The 12,714-nt window shown below is 42.9% G+C and overlaps 1 pseudogene; it reads left to right on the forward strand.

Annotated features, from left to right (window-relative positions):
- The first annotated feature begins 2,983 nt into the window (after positions 1–2,983).
- The window catches only part of LOC124510454 (60S ribosomal protein L35a-like), a 31,005-nt pseudogene continuing 21,274 nt past the window's right edge, over positions 2,984–12,714 (forward strand).

Raw genomic sequence — 12,714 nt, forward strand, 5'->3', positions numbered from 1 at the left:
GCAGGCTCTGTGTTGTCAGCGCGGAGCCTGATGTGGGGCTCGAACTCACGAACCCGCAAGACCAGGACCTGAGTCGAAATCCAGAGTCGGACACTTAACCGACTGTGCCACCCAGGCGCCCCCCAGGCCGTTTCTGAAATAACTCCCCGTGGCCCAGAGGCAGTGGAGGGGAGGTGACTGGGGCCGGAGGTATTTACTGTGACCCAGTGCAGGGGGCTGATACACTGACTGGTGCATGATTTTCCGTCTCTGGCCTGCTGGGCTGCTCAGAATGGACACACGTACTCCCTCCAACATTCGTTCCGTAATGAATGCATTGTCCCCGCCCCAGGAGGCACCCTGAAGCTGTGTCCAGCTTTTGCAGCTAGTGGTGATGTCTTCAGGTCTCCTGGTGATGGTGCTCGCTCTGGTGTCGCCATGATCCAGGCGAGGAGTGTCTCTAGAACTGGGGACGAAGTGCTAAATTATTAGTCATCCTCAGCATGGAATGGTGGTGGGAACAGGCCCGCTGAAACCCAAAACATGCCCATTCGAAAAATACTGGAAGGAGTAGAAGGCTTCATGAACCCACCATGGTCTGGCCCCTGGTTCGTGGCCCTTCCAGAGAGCAGCACCACCTCTCTGATCATTCTTCTTCAGTCACATCTCTTCTTTGACCCCCTCTCTCACCTATGTCATCCGCTTTTTTTTTAATGTTCATTTATTTTTGAGAGAGAGAGAGAGAGAGAGAGAGAGCATGAGCGAGTGGAGGAGGGGCGGAGAGAGAGGGAGACACAGAATCTGAAGCAGGCTCCAGGCTCTGAGCTGTCAGCCCAGAGCCTGACGCGGGGCTGGAACTCAGGAGCTGTGAGATCATGACCTGAGCCGAAGACAGATACTTAACTGAGCCCCCCAGGTGCCCCCTCCATCGTCCACTTTTCAGTGCCCTTGTGATTACACTCAGCTCACCTGTGTGATCCAGAATACTCTCCCCATGTTAAGGTCAGCGGATTAGCAACCTGAATTCCATCTGCACGGAGTTTCCCATTGCTGTGCATACTAACACACTCACAGGTCTAGGGGTTAAGAGGTGACATCTCTCGGGGCTGGTATTCTGCCTGCTACAACAGGTATCTTCTACACTTGGGTCCGACATCTGTCCGAGGGACTGAGCAAGAGGCAGGCAGGGAGCATTTCCGGTGCTGAACCCTGCGTACCGCTTCAGCTTGATCGCCTTGTAGGTTTCACGTCCTAAGACTCTCCTTGCTTCCAATCGGAGCAGGAGGCGACACCAGCCAGAGTTTGGTCATGCCTCCGTCCGTGTTCCCCAGGAGGCCTGGGGCTCCTGTCCATTCCCATTGCACAGAGGTTCTCTAAGTACCACCAGCGATCACAGAGTGGGGGCGGGGCTCAACTTGTGCCAGGGGGCCCTTGAGATCAGAACCTTGTTTGTACTAATAGGCCATCTCATTGTGGAGCTGTTTCCCAGTGGCTTCCTGGCACGGGGCAGTAATTTTATCTATATTTTTATTACTCAAAGAATCCTCCCGGTGGTGCAGCTTAGTTCTAGTCAAGGGAGGCCTGGAACAAGCACATTCATTTACCTGTGGCAAGAATGCTAATGCTGTGGATAAAAGGGAGGGAGAGGAGTCAGGAGCTTCAAGTTTGCCTGGCGGGGGAAGGGAGTTGGGATTTCAACAGCAGTGATTGAGTTAGCCTGATGGTGACGTGACATTTGAGGCAGGAACCTGCAGGAGGCGTAGGCGGTGGCCAAGGGGACACGTGGGGAAGGACCACTGTAGCAAAGGGGACGGTGGCTGCAACAGCCCCAGGTCGGAGTGTGGCTGGAGGGGCGTGAGCTAATGAGGAGATGGGTCCTAGAGGTAGAGGGGGGCTGGGAGGTTTGTGTAAATGGGGTGAGGGGTCTTGGAGACCTTTGTGAAGGTTTTGGCTTTTACTCTTAGTGACACAGGGAACCACTGGGCAACAGAGGGGGTTGGCTGGGTCAGTACGGGTGTTGGTGGTGGGAACCGGGTGGCAGTAGTTGTATTTAGGGCTCCCCAGAGACACAGAACCAATAGGCTGGCCATATTATCCATCTATATATCAAGAGAGATTTGTTTTAAGGAATTGGCTCACAGAATTGTAGAGCCTCATGCATCTGGTATCTTGAGGGTAGGCCAGAAGACTGGAGGACTCCTCCTCCCCAGGGAGGAGTCGATGCTCAGCTGAGGTCTGAAGGCAGTCTGGAGGGGCCATTCCCTCTTCCTTGGGGTATCTCCAACTTTTTTCTTTGAGGCCTACAACTGATTGAATGAGGCCCACCCCCATTATGGCGGGTAATCTGCTCTACTCAAAATCTACTGTTTCATTGTTAATCTCATCTAAGAAATACCTTCACAGCAACACCTAGACGAGTGTTTGGCCAAATATCTGGGTTCTGTGCCTAGCCAAGTGGACATATTAAATTCACTATCACCACAGTGTGAAAAGGTGTTGGCTTCTGGTGCCACGGCATCTACCTCTCTAGGTTTTTATAACCTGGCTGGGAGGCAGGTGCTGTCCCAGACTAAAAACCATGGCGTGTCTGTGCATGAATGTACACGATACCCTCCTCTCAGGAGGATGGTGCTTGGCCCCATGAACATCACAACTGCACCAGCTGTTCCCCTCAGTTCTCTCAGAATCCCCAAGGAGCTCGTGTGCGGCCCCGTCCTCAGGCCTGAGCCGCAGTTCAGGGCCTGAATCTTATTTGGGAGATTTGTCCTTCTCATCTTGTCTCCTTGGCTCTCTTCTGAGATGCTGTGCAACCTTCTGTGGGCCTTCCTTCTCCATTGGCCAAAACAAGGGAAAGAGAAGAAAACCCCCTAAAATCCTTATGTAATTCAACTCCTAGGAATCACCCTCCCTGAGGGCATCTTATTTCAGATGTCCCGTTGTGTCCTTATGTGTCTGACTCCCATTTGGCTCGGGCTGGGGCCCAGGATATTTGTGTGAGAGACCCATGACCATTCCCTCCAGCCTCAAAGGAGACCGGGGAGCTGCCAGTCTGGCGGCGAACCAGAGAGGCATGACGGGGCGGGATTTAGCCAGGGCTAGGAAAGAGGAGGGTGGAAGAGGAGCTGTGGATGTCTGCGTGTGAGAAATCTGCAACAGCACTGGGGTGCAGGAGAATGGGGCAGCAGAAGGAAGGGGCCTTTGAGAAACGTCGCTCTGGGTTATGAGTCAACCCCCCTTTCATATTCTTGGAGATATGCAGGCAACAATTAGATTCTTTCTATTGGAGTGTGGTTGACATAAATGTCATGTTAGTTTCAGGTGTACAATGATCAGAATTTTTTGAGACCGCTTTTGGCTCCTGGGTGCTGATACTTTGTATGTAGGGCTCCACGGGGAGACTGAGCCACCTAGTTGTTTAAGTAGGGTGACAAGTGTCTGCTTGATCACGTGTGGTAGAAAAAGTAAGAAGGTTTTGCAGTCAGACACATCCTGACATTCCAGCTAGGTGGCCTACAGTGAGATGCTTCTCAAAGCTGTAGTTTTCACAGGTTAGGTGGGGTGAGTCAGGCCACCCTGCGAGGTTGTTATGGGGATGCAGTGACCTGAGGCGTGCAGTGTGGCACACGGGACTTACCCAGAAGTGGTTACTAAGCCTTCCCTCAGTCTTCCCACTTTCCTGCCTTGCCCATCATCTACATGAACCTGACTCCATGTTCTGCTTCTGCTAATGGAGAACGGAGATCTTCTAAAGACCGCTGACTCTTGGCGTGGCATTCGCTGCTGAGGGGATGGGGGGGGCGGTGGGGGGGTCAGTGGGTGGGGGCTACAGACGTGCCAGTTACAGGAACAGAGATGGAAGAACGGCATGCTTCTCACGCCCCTCCAGGCGTTCCCAGCGAAGTCGGGAACTGGGGAGGTGTAGAAGGCAAGCCTGGACTGGAAGACCATTCCCTGAACGAGGAGAGGCTGAGAAGTTACAGCTCCCCGTATGTGCTGGACATGTTTATCCTTTATCCTTTTTTTTTTTAATGTTTATTTACTTTTTTTTTTTTTTTTTTTTTGAGAGAGAGACAGAGCGTGAGCAGGGGAGGGGCAGAGAGAGAGGGAGACACAGAATCCGAAGCAGGCTCCAGGCTCTGAGCTGTCAGCACAGAGCCCGACGCGGGGCTCGAACCCATGAACCGTGAGATCATGACCTGAGCCGAAGTCGGACGCTTAACCGACTGAGCCACCCAGGCGCCCCTCTCCTTTATCTTAATTAATGACTCGTAGAGTTGCTGTTAATGGGCCATGCTATCAAGAATGCTCATGTGAGTGACACTTCATAATCAGGTATTTCCAAAATGCCAATGCCTCCCTCCTCAGCAACAGAATTGCTTGGAGATTAGCTCCACCTGGTGGAGGAGCCTAAAAAGAATGAAACCGACGTATTGTTAGAGGTTAAGGAATCGAGGCAAAATAAATATGAAGTTTAATATTATTTTTTTTCAGGAAATACCTTGAAGTTACATATAATCAGACCATGCATTTTGTGTGAAACTATTTTAAATATATATTTTTAAAGTTTATTCTTTTTTTTTTTAGTGATCTCTACATCTAATGTGGGGCTCAACCTTGTGACCCTGAGATCCAGCGTCACATGCTTTTCCAACTGAGCCAGCCAGACATGCCTTAGAAGCACTTTTATAAGTGATGAGGTCACTTCGTCAGGTGATACTGACTCTGTAGTTGTTTCTTAAAAAAGGAAACGAGACACCTCCAGATGCCTTAGCCTTTATTTCTTTTTGGAAAATGCTGTTTCTTGGTTTGTCTCTCTCTCTTTTTCCCTTTATTCATTTGTTTTGTTTCTTAAATTCCACATACAAATGAGATCTTATGGTTATTTGTCTTTCTCTGAATGACTTAGTTCTCTTAGCACTATACTTTCTGGCTCTATCCATGTTGTTGCACGTGGTAAGGTTTCATTCTTTTTTATGACAATAATATTCCATTATATGTATATATACTATATCTTCATCCATTCATCTGTTGATGGACACTTGGGGTGCTTCCATAGTTTAGTTATTGTAAATAATGCTGCAATAAACATAGGGGTGCATGTGTCCCTTTGAATTAGTGATTTTGTATTTTTTTTGGTAAAAACCTAGTAGTGCCATAGGGTAGTTCTGTTTTTAACGTTTCGAGGAATCTCCATATTCTCTTTTCCACAGCGGCTGCACCAGTTTGCATTCCCCCCAACAGTGCATGAGGATTCCTTTTCTCCACATCCTCGCCAATGCCTGTTGTTTTTTGCGTTTTTGATTTTAGCCGTTCTGACAGGTGTGAGGTGATATCTCATTGCAGTTTCGATTTGCATTTCTCTGATGATGAGTGATGTTGAGCATCTTTTCAGGTGTCTGTCGGCCGTCTGTATGTCTTCTTTGTCTGTTCTTTTGTCTGTTCATGTCTTCTGCCCATTTTTTAATTGGAATACTTGGATTTTTGGTATTGAGTTGTATCAGTTTTTTATATATTTTGGATATTAACCCTTTATTGGATATGTCATTTGCAAATATTTTCTCCCATTCCATAGGTTACTTTGTACTTTTGTTGACTTTTTTCCTTTGCTGTACAGAAACTTTTTATTTTAATGCAATACCAATAATTTATTTTTGCTTTTATTTCCCTTTCCTCGGGAAACATATCTAGAAAAATGTTGCTGGGGCCAATGTCAGAGAAATTATTGCCTGTGCTCTCTTCGGGGGTTTTTATGGTTTTAGGTCTCACATTTAGGTCTTTAATCCACTTTGAATTTATTTTTGTGTATGGTTTAAGAAAGTGGTCCAGGTTCATTCTTTTGCGTGTAGTTGTCCAGTTTTCCCAACACTGTTTATTGAAGACTGCCTTTTCCCCGTTGTATGTTCTTGGCTTCTTTATTGAAGATTGATTGACCATATGATTATGGGTTTATTTCTGCATTTTCTGTTCTATTCTGTTGATCTACATGTCTATTTTATGCCAGAACCATACTGTTTTAACAACTGCCACTTTGTAATATAACTTGAAATCTGAATTGTGATGCTTCCACTTTTTGTTTTTCAGGATTGCTTTAGCTATTTGAGGTCTTTTGTGGTTCCATACAGATTTTAGGATTGTTTGTACTAGTTCTGTGCAAAATGCTGTTTTGGTTTTTTGATAGGGATTGCATTAAATGTGTAGATTGCTTTGGGTAATATGAACATTTTAACAGTATTTGTTCTTCCAGTCTATGAGTATAGAATGTCTTTCCCTTTCTTTACATTGTTTTGAATTTCTTTTATCAGTATTTTATAGTTTCCAGAGTACACGTCTTCTATCTCTTTGGTTAAGTTTATTCCTAGATATTTTGTTTTGGTGCAACAGTGAACAGGGTTGTTTTCTTTAATAAACTAATTTATTTTTTTATTTTTTAGAGAGAGTATGTGTGTGTGAGCAGGGTGGGGGGCAGAAGGAGAGAGAGAGAGAGAGAGAGAGAGAGAGAGAGAGAGAGAGAGAGAGAGAATCGTAAGCAGGCTCCATGCTCAGTGTGGACCCCAATGCGAGGCTCCACCCCACCACCCTGGGATCATGACTTGAGCTGAAGTCAAGAGTTGGACACTCAACCACATGAGCCGCCCAGGTGCCCCTGGATTGTTTTCTTAATTTCACTTTCTGCTGCTTCATTATTAGTGTATAGAAATGCAACAGATTTCTGTACATTGATTTTGTATCCTGTGATTTTACTGAATTCATGTATCAGTTCTAGTAGTTTTCTTGTGGTGTCTTTAAGTTTTGCTATATAGAGTATCATACCATTTGCACACGGAGTTTTATTTTTTCCTTACTGATTTGAGTGCCTTTTATTTCCATTTGTTGTCCAATTGCTGTGGCGATGACTTCCAGTACTATGTTGAATAAAAGTATTGAGAATGGACATCCTTGCCTTGTTCCTGACCTTAGGGGAAAAGATCTATTTTTCAGCCTTGAGTATGATGTTGGCTGTGGGTTTTTCATATAAGACCTTTATTATGTTGAGGTATGTTCCGTCTAGGCCTAGTTTGCAGAGGTTTTTTGTTTTGTTTTGTTTTTTGTTGTTTTAGTTTTTCTCTTTTTAAAGAAGTTTATTTAAGTACTCTCTATGCCCACTGTGGGGCTCAAACTCACGAATCTGAGATCAAGAGTCACATGCTCTTCTCACTGAACCAGTCAGGCACCCCCGCAGAGGGTTTTTTTTTTATCATGGATGGATGTTATATTTTGTTGAATGCTTTTTCTGCCATCTATTGAAATAATCATATGGTTCTTATCCTGTTATTGATGTGTTTGCAAATACTGTTCAGTTGATTGTTTTGTCAATATTGAACCCTTGCATCCCAGGAATTAGTCCCACTTGATTGTGGTATATGATTGTTTTTAATGTATTGTTGGGTTTGGCTTTTAATCTATTGTTGGGTTTGGCTAATATTGTGTTGAGGATTTTTGCATCTATATTCATGAGAAATATTGACTTGTAGTTCTCTTTTATTGTGGTGTCTTCATCTGGTTGTAGTATCAGGATAATACTGGCCTCATAGAATGAATTTGGAAGTTTTCCTTCCTCTTTTATTTTTTGGAATAGTTTGAGAAGAAAAGGTATTAACTCTTCTTTAAATGTTTGTTTGAATTCACCTGTGAAGCCATATGTTCTTGGACTGTTGTTTTTTGGGAGTTTTTTGATTACTGATTCAATTTCCTTGCTGGTAATCAGTGTATTCAAATTTTCTATTTCTTCCTGCTTTAGATTTGGTAGATTTTAGGTTTCTAGGAACCTATCTGCTTCTTCTAAGTTGTTCAATTTGTTGCATATAGATTTCGTAATTTTTTGTTATAATTGTTTATATTTCTGTGGTGTTGTTATTTCTTTTCTTTCATTGGTGATTTTATTTGGATTCTCTCTCTCTCTCTCTCTCTCTTGCTCTCTCTTTTGGATTAGTCTGGCTAGAGCTTTATCAATTTTATTATTTTTTTTAAAGAACCAGCTCCTGGTTTCATTGATCTGTTCTACTGTTTTTTTTAGTTTCTGTATCATTTATTTCTACTCTAATATTTGTTATTTCCTTCCTTTTACTGGGTTTAGGTTCTGTTTGTTCTTTTTTTTTTTTTTTTTTTTTTTTTTTTTTTTTTTTTTTTTTAGCTCCTTTAGGTTTAAGGTTAGGTTGTTTATTTGAAATTTTTCTTGATTCTTGAGGTAGGCCTATAGTGCTATAAACCTCCTTCTTAGAACCACTCTTGCTGCATCCCAAAGGTTTTGGACCATTATGTTTCCAATTTTGCTCATTTCCATGTACTTTTTAATTTCTTCTTTGATTTCTTGGTTGATTCATTCATTATTTAGTAGCATGTTAATTAACCTCTATGTATTTGTGCTTTTTCCAGATTTTTTTGTGTGGTTGGCTTCTAGTTTCATAGTATTGTGGTCAGAAAAGATGTATGGTATAACTTTGATTTTTTTGAATTTGTTGAGACTTATTTTGTAGCTTAATGTGTGATCTCTTCTAGAGGATGTTCTGTATGCAATGAAAAGAATGTGTATTCTGCTGTTTTAGGATGGAATATTCTGAATATATCTGTTAAATCCATTTGGTTCAGTGTATCATTCAAAAAGCCACTGTTTCCTTGTTGATTTTCTGTTTGGATGATCTCTCCATCTATGCAAATGGGGTGTTAAAGTCCCACACTGTTATTGTATTACTATTAATTACGTCCTTTATATTTACTATTAACTATTAACTATTAAAGTACTTGGGTACTTCCATGTTGGGTGTATAAATATTTACAATTGTTATATCCTTTTGTTAGATTGTCCCTTTTATTATTATATAGTGTCGTTCTTTGTCTCTTGTTACAGTCTTTGTTTTAAAGTCTATTTTGTCTGATATAAGTATTGCTACCCTGGTTTTCTTTTGACATCTGTTTGCATGATAAACATTCCTTCATCTCCTCACTTTCAGTCTGCAGGTGCCTTTTGGTCTGAAATGAGTCTTTTGTAGTTTGTTTGTTTGTTTTTCCACTGCATTACCCTGCGTCTTTTGATTGGAGCATTTAGTCCATTAACATGCAAGTAATTATTGATAGATATGTATTTATTGCCATTTTGTTACTTGTTTTGTGGTTGTTTCTATAGATTTTCTCTATTCCTTTCTTTTCTTGCTCTCTTTCATGGTTTGTTGGCTTTCTTAAGTGTATACGTGGATTCCTTTCTCCTTATTCTTTGCATTCTATTACTGGTTTTTGATTTGTGGTTACTGTTACGTTTGTATGTATTATCTTCTGTATATAGTAGTCTATTTGAAGTTGATGGTTGCTTAAGTTTGAACCCATTCTTTACTCCTCCCCAGCCCCCCCCCCCGCCATGTTTTAGGTGTATGATGTCATATTTTACATCCATTTATTTTGTGAATCTCTTGACTGATTTTTGTAGGTATACTTACATTTGCTGCTTTTGTGTTTCCTACTTTTCTTACTGTTACTTATGGTCTTCTCTTTCCACTTAAGGAGTCTCCTTTAGCCTTTCTTGTAGGGCCGATTTTGTGGTCATGAACCTCTTTAGCTTTTGTTTGTCTGAGAAACTCTTTATCTCTCCGTGTATTCTGGATGGTAGCCTTGCTGGATAGAGTATTCTTGGCTGCAGAGTTTTCCCTTTCAGCACTTTGAATATATCATGCCATTCCCTTGTGGCCTGCAAAGTTTCTGCCAACAAATCTTCTGATAGCTTCATGGAGTTTCCCTTGTATGTCTTTTTTTACTTATTTACTGCTTTGAAACTTATTTATTTATCACTACTTTTTGCCATTTTAATTACTATGTGTCTTGGTGTGGACTTCTTTGGGTTGAACTTTTGGGCAGATCTCTGTGCCTCCTAGATCTGGGTATCTATTTTCTTCCCCAAATTAGAGAAGTTTTCAGCTATTATTTTTTCAAATAAATTTTCTGCACCCCCCTTTTCTCTCTTGTTCTGAGATCCCTAGAATGTGAATGTCATTATGCTTTATGGATTACGGTCTTACCCTTAATTTCTTGACCAAGCATTATTTTCACAAGAGTAATGCATTCCTTATGTCAGTTTTAAGCAAATCTAGGACCAAGTGTGTTTATGATCACCTTGGACTTGAGGAAGGATTCCTATAAGCTCTGTGAGGCTAGGTAAACCACCTAGGGGTAGAGCAAGAGGCAGAGCTGAACTGGTGGGAGGGTTTTGAGTTACACAGTCAAAACTTTCTCTATTTTTGTAGAAGTGTGACATTTGTTGTGAAATGCAACAGATTGATAGGTTTTCTTTCTCTGGGTATGACAAGTGTCAAGGAAAGGGCCGAAGCAGGATGCAGAATCGTTTCTTACTCAAGAATCTTAGACCAACTCTTTACCATCAAATATGCAGAAAGACCGTGGGTAAGTTCTTATCCTAGCCAGTTACCACCTGTCTTTATCATTTTGGGGAAAGGACTAGACTCCTCCAGGCCTGGGTTTCCTAATCTGTCCTGTAAGGAAATTGGGAAAGATGACCTTGTAAGATTCCATCTTTCAAGTTCTAGGAGTTGGGTCAAACCAGAAACATTGTTTGGGGCATAGGAGGAGAGGCAAAGTGGCCTGCCTCCCAAGACACACCAGGTGTGGGTTGAGAAAAGTAACTGTGTACAGGTGTAAGTTCACTGAGAATATGACCTCCCTGCTCAAAGAATTTACCTGTGCCTTCAGGACCTGGTGGGCAGTCATTATGTAAGCCCAAATTTATGACCCCAAGGATTAGCAAACACTGGACTCATAATGGGAATTTCAGATGCCATGGATACTAGAACTTTCTATCAGGCTCAGTAGCAAGCCAGGGTTTTTTTCAAAAGAAGAGTTGTTTCCAAAGTGGGCAAGGGGCCTCTGTCAGGATTTTCTTCTCTCAGTTCCCCACAGAATCCCATCTTCCCCAGAAACTTCAGGATAGGTCAGAAGGTCAGAGAGACTTGTACCAGATGGAGCTGTGTCTTGCTCTGGACCACTCAAAGCTGGAAACCTTGTACATTACTGTGCACATGGCAGGGACAGTATACCCCAATTTAGGATATATTACCTCCAAAACCAAAGAAGCTCAACGAGAATTATGCTTCTTTCTAGTTCAAGAAATCCCATTTAGAATAGCAGCTGTAACTGGAATCAATCCCTGATTAAGCTTATTTCATGTCATTTCAGTGCTTCTCTACCAAGAGCAATTTTGTTCCCCAGAATGTCTGGAGACATTGTCACAAGTGGAGAGGCTGTGCTATTGGGATGTCGTGGCTAGAGGCCAAGGATGCTGCTCAACATTGCACAAAGCAAGAATTATCCAGCCCCAAATACTAGCAGAACCAGGACTGGGGAGCCCTGCTCTGAGATCTTGTGTCTTGAGACAAGTCTTAGCAGAACAAGTGGTTTTAAAGGATCTGTGGTCGGGATCACCACCTGCCTCTGTCTCATCTTCGGTGGTGGCACTGCTTTCTGTTTTTAAAGGGAAAAGTTGTTCTAGGAAAGTCCTCACCTGGAAGAATGGAGGATTCTGCCATTTGCCGAGGGCATCTCTTGTTACCATACGTTTAGGCATTGTGGAAGTGACCACAGCATGTGTTCGCATGTCCGCTGGGTCACAGAACGAGTTTATGTATCCACTGGGTCACTGTGAGATAGATATGGTGCCAAACATCATTTATCACTAACCCCACGCTCCCCCACTTTAACTGATGGCCCACAGTGCATACTGTGCTAGCTCAGAGCTAGATTCAGTAATTTCCAAAGATCTGGGACTCTCTTTCCCTCAGTGCAGTTTTGCTCGCTACTCGTGGCTGCGACCCGCAGTTCCGTATTCTTTATGTTCCCCGTAATTGGCAACTGCAGGAGACCTTGGGGCTTCTAAATCCATGGGGCTTCAATGTCAGCTTCATTCCAGACGACCAAAACTGACAGCTTAAGCAACTGATTTGTCCCCACGGGCCGTGACTTCCAGTGTCCTAGTGTCTGAAGGCAGTTGGATACAAATCAGGTCGCCAAGCTCAGATTCCAGGAGAGCTGTTTCCTGAATTCACTTTTGGTACCATTTACCTGGTGGTTGTTCTCAGTTATAGGTATTAGTATTCACTTTAGCTGTTTAAAGCACAAGGGACTTTATTGAGGGCTACAGCTATCATACTGAATCACTGGAAGTCTTGAATAAAATAAACCTAGGTTGAGCTTCCAAAACCACACTACAGAACTGGGCCAGTGTGGGAAGTGTGACCTCTCCACGACTACTGAGCTGCTGTCCTGCTTCTGGCTCCAAGATCTTTCACGTCTGGCCATAATTTGCCCTGGCGAAGTGGAGATCTTACACCCTACGTTGCCCCAAAGCTCAGTTTGATTTAAGATCTCGTGAAAGTTCATCTGAATGGAAGAACCTACGTTACATGTAGAACTCTAGCTGCAAGAGAGCTGCAGAGGGGTCTGAGAAATGTAGTGTTTAACTTTTAGGTTGCTACCATGCAAAAAGCAAGAAGATGTGATGTATATACAATGCAATATTATTCAGCTTGAGAACGAAGGAAATCCTGCTGTTTGCAGCAACACGGATGGACCTTGAGGACATTATACTAAGTGAGATGAGATTATACTATCATTCATATGTGGGATTTGAAAAAAAATCCAAACTCATAGAAACAGAGGGTAAAATGGTTACTAGGGGATGGAGAGTTGGGGGATAGGACA

This window comes from Lynx rufus, unplaced genomic scaffold (assembly GCF_022079265.1).
Source record: "Lynx rufus isolate CCGP_SWC_20201006 ecotype Redwood Valley unplaced genomic scaffold, mLynRuf1.p SCAF_1, whole genome shotgun sequence".
In the NCBI taxonomy this organism is placed as follows: Eukaryota; Metazoa; Chordata; class Mammalia; order Carnivora; family Felidae; genus Lynx; species Lynx rufus.